Source organism: Lycorma delicatula, chromosome 1 (assembly GCF_047948215.1).
Source record: "Lycorma delicatula isolate Av1 chromosome 1, ASM4794821v1, whole genome shotgun sequence".
NCBI lineage: Eukaryota > Metazoa > Arthropoda > Insecta > Hemiptera > Fulgoridae > Lycorma > Lycorma delicatula.
The window spans coordinates 352,201,208-352,209,399 of NC_134455.1; the positions used below are offsets into that span (position 1 = coordinate 352,201,208).

An 8,192-nucleotide genomic window follows, 5' to 3' on the forward strand; every position below is an offset into this window, starting at 1 on the left:
CTCAGTAGCCGTTTATGGCACAGACATTCGGTCTTATGCTTTAGGGCGACCGAATGGGGTGGTGGCAGGAGAAATGCCAAGCAAACCAATTACATGAGTACTACATGGTTAATTAATTATACGGTGACTAATACGAGTAATGATTTTGTGTTGTATATACGAGGTGTGTTCAAAAATTAACAAGAATTTTGAAATTTCTTGGGTTGTATTAGTCCGATTCTCGGGAGTTTTTCGTTGTTGTATTGATAAACATATCTGAAAAGTGTCTGTACATTTTTAGCCATGTTGGATGTTTAGTCTGTTGTTCAACGTCTAAAATATAACACATGCTTTGGTGCGATCGGTGAATTTGATCAGAGAATATGTATTAAATTTTGCTATAAGAATGGAATAGTGTAGCAATGTTTTAAAAATGTTAAATATTTCTTTTGCTGAGTCTGCTATGAGTAGAGCAAGAGTTTATCAGTGGTAATAAGCGTTTCCAATAAGGTCGTGAAGTTGTTCAAGATAACGAGCACACCGTACGCCCTAGGACATCAATAACCGATGAAAACGTGGAAAAAGTGAAAGAAATGATTATGAGTCACCGCCGAATCACAAACAGAGAAGTCACTGATGATGTTGGGATATCAATTGGCTCATGCCATGAAATGTTTTCGGATGTTTTGGATATGAAACGTATGACAGCAAAATTTGTTCCAAAATTGTTGAATTTCGAACAAAAACAGTGGTGAATGGAAGTTCTTTTGGAGTCGCTAAATGAAGACAACAATGATACAGAACTACTGAAACGTGTCATACAGGTGATGAAACATGGGTTTACGGATATCATGTCGAAAGTAAGTAATCGTTCCAGTGGAGGCATTCTGGGACACCAAGACCGAATAATGCTTGACAAGTACGGTCGAATGTGAAGGTTATGCTTACCGTGTTCTTTGATTTTAACGGCATAGTCATTGACCACGATTCTTGGCACAAGGTCAGTCAATCAGTAAGGAGTATTACCTACAAGTTCAACGCAGTTTCCTTGAAGTAATCCATAAAAACGCCCAGATTTTTTGCGAAACAATTCATGGCGTTTGCACCACGATAATGCGCCTGCTCACACTTCATTGTTTGTTCGTCAAATTTTAACCAAAATCAACATTGTAATGATACTCCAGCCGCCATATTCGCCAGACATGGCTCCTATGACTTTTTTCTATTCCCAAAAATAAAGAGAACCTTAAAGGGCCGTCGTTTTACAAACATAGATGAGATTAAAAGAGAATAGCTGAAAGATTTAAACACTATTCCAAAGATCGAGTTCCAGAAGTGTTTCGGGGATTAGAAAAAGCGGTCGCATAAGTGTATAATATCTAATGGGGACTATTTTGAAGGGGATAACATTAATGTAGACGAATTAATAAAATTATTTCCACAAAACAAAAATTCTCGTTACTTTTTGAACACGCCTCGTAGATACGGAAGCGTTGTGAATCGACACTAATACAAGGGACGTGACTCAGCAGAATCATGACGAAATCACTAACGCAAATGCAAAGTTTGTTTATTCTTCACTCTACAAGCTAACTGAATACAATATAATTAATACGTAAGATTTATTATTTATCATATTTAGAACTAATTAAAGCACTTAAGAAAATATAAAGGAATAAGAAATAATTCGAATCAAAATAAATTATTTAGAAAATGTAATTAAAAGATATCGTGCAAGATTGCTACAATCACCTTCCTATAGAATAGAACAATAATTCTGATGGACGAAATAAGTTGTAATATAAAATTAAATATTAATATATGTTATATATTAATATAATATTAATTTATGTTCCTAATCGTTTAGTTCATTAATAAAAAAATGATCTGTTAATATATTTTTTAATTTTTGGGTATATTTATGGTAAATAATATCTGCTGATTTGTTTTTACAAAAAATTATAAATTTAAAAAAATTAATATTGTTTAAAGATGAAACAATTAATTATAATTATTCGTAAGAATAAGTAATAATCAAAGGACGGCCCTAATTTCACCGTTGTATCAATAATATGCTACAACCTAGGTTGTTTGCTAAGTCCGAAGTGTAAAGTACACCAGTAATTTTTTAATTATGATATGTAACTCATAAGGGAGTACACTTCCTTCCTTTTTTCTGTCTAGCCTCCGGGAACCATCAGGTATTATTTAAGAGGATGAATGAGGATGATATTTATGAGTGTGAGTGAAGTGTAGTCTTGTACACTCTCAGGTCGACCATTTCTGAGACGTGTGGTTAATTGAAACCCAACCACCAAAGAACATCTCTGTATCCACGATCTAGTATTCAGATCCGTATAAAAGTAACTGCCTTTACTAGGACTTGAACACTGGAACTCTCAACTTCCAAATAACTGATTTGCGAAGTCGCGTTTACCATTAGACAAACGCAGTGGACTCTTAATGAGTACAATATTTTTTTAATATTAAAGGGGCGATAAAAAATTTGTTACCATTTTACTTTTTGTGTAGCGGTATAGCAAAGCTATCGCTGTAGAAGGGAAAGTATTGTAATCGGTCTAATTTGGGTATATGTAGTTTTCACCGGATCTAGACGTTTTCACACCTAAGGAACCCAAAACCGGATGTTCGTATATACGCGTGTATGTGTGTGTGTGTGTGTGTGTGTGTGTGTGTGTGTGTGTGTGTGTGTGTGTGTGTGTGTGTGTGTGTGTGTGTGTGTGTGTGTGTGTGTGTGTGTGTGTGTGTGTGTGTGTGTGTGTGTGTGTGTTGTTCGTTCGGTGTATCACAGCTTATATCTTCAGAACTAGTAGAACTATTTTGACCAAACTTGGTCAGATTACTTTGTATAAGGGCACTGATGTCATTAAATTTTCAAATTTTAAAAGGTGAACGGGGTTGTATAGCAAGGTCATGACTGTACAAAAAGGTCACCCTGAGATATCTCGAGATTTGGCATAATTTAAGTCTTATTTTTTTTAGGTAAATTTGTTAACAATTAAAAATTATATTTACAAAAACACTTTTTCAAAATCGTACCCCCACCCCAAAAATATGCTTTAAACTATTGGTTTAGTTGGTATACTGCGTCACCAGTACCCCTTGTCACTACAAGAAGCGCTAGTGTAGTACTGATGTACAGCAGTATAAATATTTTAAATTGTGTATGTAAGCTGTGTGCTGATTTGTGGCAAATCAGAAAAAAGCTGCGTGACGGGAAAGTCCTACAACTGTGTTGTCAGTTTTTCTTCTAACGACCAAACACAGGCTCAGAAATCAAAAACATATTTATTTTGATTGTAAAACAATATAAAATTTCATTTTACCAGCATAGTGTTTAGTATTTGACTATATATTAAATATTTTCTTATGAGATGATTTTTTTTTATTAATGTAAATGCTAATGTTAAGACATTATTTCATACTAAATTAGGTATTGCTCGTAAGTAAAATATTTTTGTTTTGAATTAGTCATTTTTTTATTTCGTAACAAAAGTTAAATTATGCATACTCATGGCGCGCTCATCTATGCGATTATGCGCGCGCGTGCGTGCGTGCATGAATTTGAATGCTAGTGAGTGTGCGTGTGTGTATGCTGATACTGTTAAACATCGTGAAATAAAACCTACCCTTTAAAAATCTTACCTAAGGCCGTAAACTATATCCCCCTTGTAATAAAAACATTTCATAATAACGTAATTCGAGAAGGAAGCAGGTATTAAAGAAACTGGAAGCTTACTAGTTTACGACCTTCGTTCAGTAATATACCCGAAATTTTCACGGGTTTCTTTTCGTTCCTTTCAACTAATATTACTATTGCTATTACTTTTATTTTATGTCCACATCATTTTTATGAAGCTAAAAATGAATACATGAAAAAAAAATATATGAACATATATGTATATAAAAATATCAATATGGCCTGTTTTCTTTATAAATGTACGTTAAGCGTATAAATGTACGTGGCATTAATTCAAACTAAATGCATATTGAACTTTAGAAAACGACCATTGTTACTTCGCAAATTTAAAATAACTACTTTTTTTAATGTAAGCAGATTTTATATCGGTGAGGGGCATAATAAATGCTCTTTCTTATTGTTTAAACTTCACTTTGAAGTTATTTTCAATATTTTTTCAATTTATTTTCAACTTATTTTTTCAATATTCAGAGGTGGAGGCGTACCTTCCGTTAGTTGAAAAATAACTAAGAAACATGACATTTACCCACCGGGTTGGTCTAGTGGTGAACGCGTCTTCCCAGATCAGCTGATTTGGAAGTCGAGAGATCCAGCGTTCAAGCCCTAGTAAAGTCAGTTATTTTTACACGGATTTGAACACTAGATCGTGGATACCGGTGTTCTTTGGTGGTTGGGTTTCAATTAACCACACATCTCAGGAATGGTTGAACTAGCAATAATCGCACCTCAGATGAACTTCTCTGGTTACGATATCGCCACTGCGCAAAGTTAGGAATGGTCGAACTGAGATTGTACAAGACCACTTCATTCATTCGTCCTCTGGAGTATTATCTGAACGGTAATTCCCGGAGGCTAAACAGGAAAAAGAAAAAAAGAAACATGAACTTTAGAGTTTTTTGAACGCTAATGACAATTGTGAAATAATATATATTTAATAATTAAAAAACCCACTTATCAGCAATTCTTTTATATACGAGGTGTATTAGAAAAGTAATGAGACTGACTTTTTACTTAAAAAAGTTTTTATTTTTTCAAACAACAATATTATCCCCTTCAAAGTAGTTCCCTTGGGCAGCTATACACCGGCAGTCGTTATTCCCACTCCTGGTAGCAGCGCTGGAAGGCAACTGGTAGGGCTTTTAACTGCTCGGTCACAGTCTTTTGAATGTTCTCCAGAGTTCCAAAATGACGTCCTTTTAAGACACGTTTCAATTTCGGGAAAAGGAAAAAGTCACAAGGACTCAAATCAGGTGAATAGGGGGTTTGAGGAACCATAGGAATGCGTTTTGAGGTCAAAAATTCCCTGATGGAAGTGGCCGTGTGACATGGGGCAATGTCATGATGAAGCATCTACTTGTCTGCAATGTCTGGTCTCACGCTAATCACTCTTTTCCTGAGCCTTTCAAGGACACCTTTGTAAAACACTTGGCTGACAATTTGTCCTGGAGGAACAAATTCTTTATGCACGATATCCCTACTGTCAAAAAAGCAAATCAGCACGGTTTTGATGTTTGGTTTGCTCGTTCGACATTTTTTCGATCGAGGAGATGACGGAGTGTGCCGCTTTTCGCTTTGCCGCTTTGTTTCATGATCGTACTCAAATATCCAGGATTCATCACCTGTGATCACACGATTGAAGAATTCTTGGTCGTTTTCAATCCTCTCAAGAAGATGAACGCACACGTTTCTTCGATTGTCCTTCTGTTCCGTTGTGAGGTTTTTCGGCACCGATTTCGCACTAACCTTTCGCACGTCCAAATTGTTTTTCAAAACTTGATGTACGGTGAAAGTGTTTAAATTTAACTGTTCACTCGTCATCCTTATTGTTAAACGACGTCTGATCTCTCAAGAACCCTCACACGCTCAATGTTTTCGTCAGATTTTGAAGTCGAAGGTCTCCCTGAGCGAGGTGGATCTTCAACGTGTTCTCGGCCTTCCAAAAATGATTTGTGCCGGCGGAAAACTTGCGCTCTTGATAAGTAGTGTTCCCCTTAGGCCTATTTCAACTTTTCAAAGGTCACACTTGCGGATTTCCCAAGTTTAACACAGAACATGATCGCACAACTTTGCTCTAAATTCCGATGCTCCATTTTCGTAACAGACAACAAAAACACAACTTCACTGATGGCGCTGTCAAAAATAATATGTCGGTTGAACGGAGTTGAAACTCGTACTGAGCATGCGGAAGGGATGAACAAACCGGTCTAGCACAGACTGGTAGACACAGCGTTGCCAGATCGCTCTCAGTGCTACCAATCTCATTATTTTTCTCACACAGCTCGTATACGTTCAAGCGCTTTCAAAATAAAATTTTATCATCAGGAACTTAAAAAATGTATATTATAATCTTAATTGAATTATAATCTATTAAGATAACAAAACATCTTTTAAGTTCCTGATGATGGAATTTTACCTTGAAAGCCCTTGAACTTATATATAAAAGAATTTTTGGTAAGTGGATTTTTTAATTGTTATAATCATACCAACAGGCCATGTTTGATAAAATTATTTTAAATACATATTTAATAGTGTACGAGAAACGTTTTTCAACCATCTAACTAAAGGTTAAAGAAACAACACGTTTTTTCATAAATTGAAAACGAACGGAATGTTCTCCTTTTTCACGTTTAATTCCTTCTGCTTTATTCTCGAAACAAATTTTGAGATATTTCACGCTATTATTTCTAATTGATATTAGTGAAAGAAAGAAATAATTAATGATTAATTAAAATAACAAATGTGGTTTTAACGTCCTCAGCAGTCATAGCCACATGATAAGTGATAAGAGTAAACAAAACTGTCTTGTTTAAAAATATGTAGGATACTCATAGTGTAAACTACAAACGACAAACGTTTGAGAAGATTTCCCTCTTCAACTGTAACAAATAAATATTATACCTAAAATAGTAATGCCAATAAAATTTAATTAGATAAAACGGGAGAAATTGTCAGTGTTAAGTTCCTTCAAAGACAAATAAAACCTTTATTTTTAAATAAATTAGAAAATAAAAACGTTGGAAGAAAATGAAGTAATTGGGTGATGTAAGATTTTAAATTACACTAGTGAAATGTGAAGCGAGTGTGGAGTATTATATTTCGTTATTAAATTGAAATTCACAACACAGGCGCGCGCTCACTCACTATACATTTAATTGTAATATATATTTTTTTAATTTTAGAATTACTTAAAACTGGCAAGAGTTATCTTTCACTGTAAAGTGTAGGATTTCTTTGTGAAGAAAATTACACCGTATCAGCAGACTGTAATTATTAATTATAAAAATAAAATTTTATTCGGTTACTGCTTATCATTATTATTTTTTTTCATATTTTCATTGCTGAACGGTTTCGCAATGAATTTTGCTTCATCGAATAGTACTTACGTGTACGTTAGGAATAATGTGTACATTAATCTGTTGAACAATAAACTACCCCGCCTCCCCTCACCACCACGTATAACAATGAATGAGGATTATAAATAAGACGTTTAATGATTTTTAGTCTTGTACAGACACAGGCCGACCATTACGGGATTGTGTGGTTAATTGAAACCCAACTTCCAAAGAACACCAGTATCCGCTGATTGTCTAGTATTCAAATCTGTATAAAAGCAACTAACTTTTACAAGGATTCGAACCTCAGAAAATCAGCTTTTAAACAAGTGATTTTGTGACGACATGTTTACTTCTAGACCAGTCCGGTGAGCTATCAGAACATATGAATATGTAGATTTTAAATTATAATCATATGCAGACTGATTCAGGAGGAAGGGGAAATAATTTGGGAACTTATTCTAGAGCTTGAATAAGGAAAAAAATCATGTCCGAGAACGCTTTGTTAACTTGCGAAAAATTTCAATAGAATTTCAGTTCCCCCGAGAAATGAGGTCATCCTGAAATTTTTAAGGCTTTAATATAAGGGTGAAATTTAATGGGTTCTTATATTTTTTTAAAAAGTCGAATAGCACGTGTCTCAGAACTTCATCTCTTGTAGTTTTTATAATATCAAACATCAAACAGAAAAATTCGATGACGAAAAACATGTGTTTTAGGTTTGAAGTGCAATAACTTTGTTAAATGAATAATAAATTCGTAAATTTTATTAATAAAACTTGTAGAGAATTTAATTATGAAAAAATTAATGTAATAAAAACAAAAAACTCTTACGTAATTCTGTGCAAGAATACCGAATTTTCTTTTCCTACGCCCATACTATTTCGCTGTTAGAAACGTGTATAGATTGTCAGAGTACAACATACTACACACGTTAGATTAACGAGAGAGTCATGAGTCATCGTATAGCGCGTATGAAAAATATACCACTAATACCGTCAACATAACCTCAAATTGAGCGTAACACAAGAACGACTCGATCAATCTTCACCAAATTTTAACACGCACAACTTCAGATACACTACTACATTACATGTAAATTTCAATAAAAATCGATTGAGTAGTCTTGGAGATTTTTTAACCCAAAAATTTTATATATG

General features: G+C 34.4%; 1 pseudogene; it reads right to left on the reverse strand.

Moving 5' to 3' along the window:
- Positions 1 to 4,404: 4,404 nt before the first annotated feature.
- LOC142318589 (U4 spliceosomal RNA) lies at positions 4,405 to 4,470 on the reverse strand (annotated as a pseudogene).
- Positions 4,471 to 8,192: the final 3,722 nt, after the last annotated feature.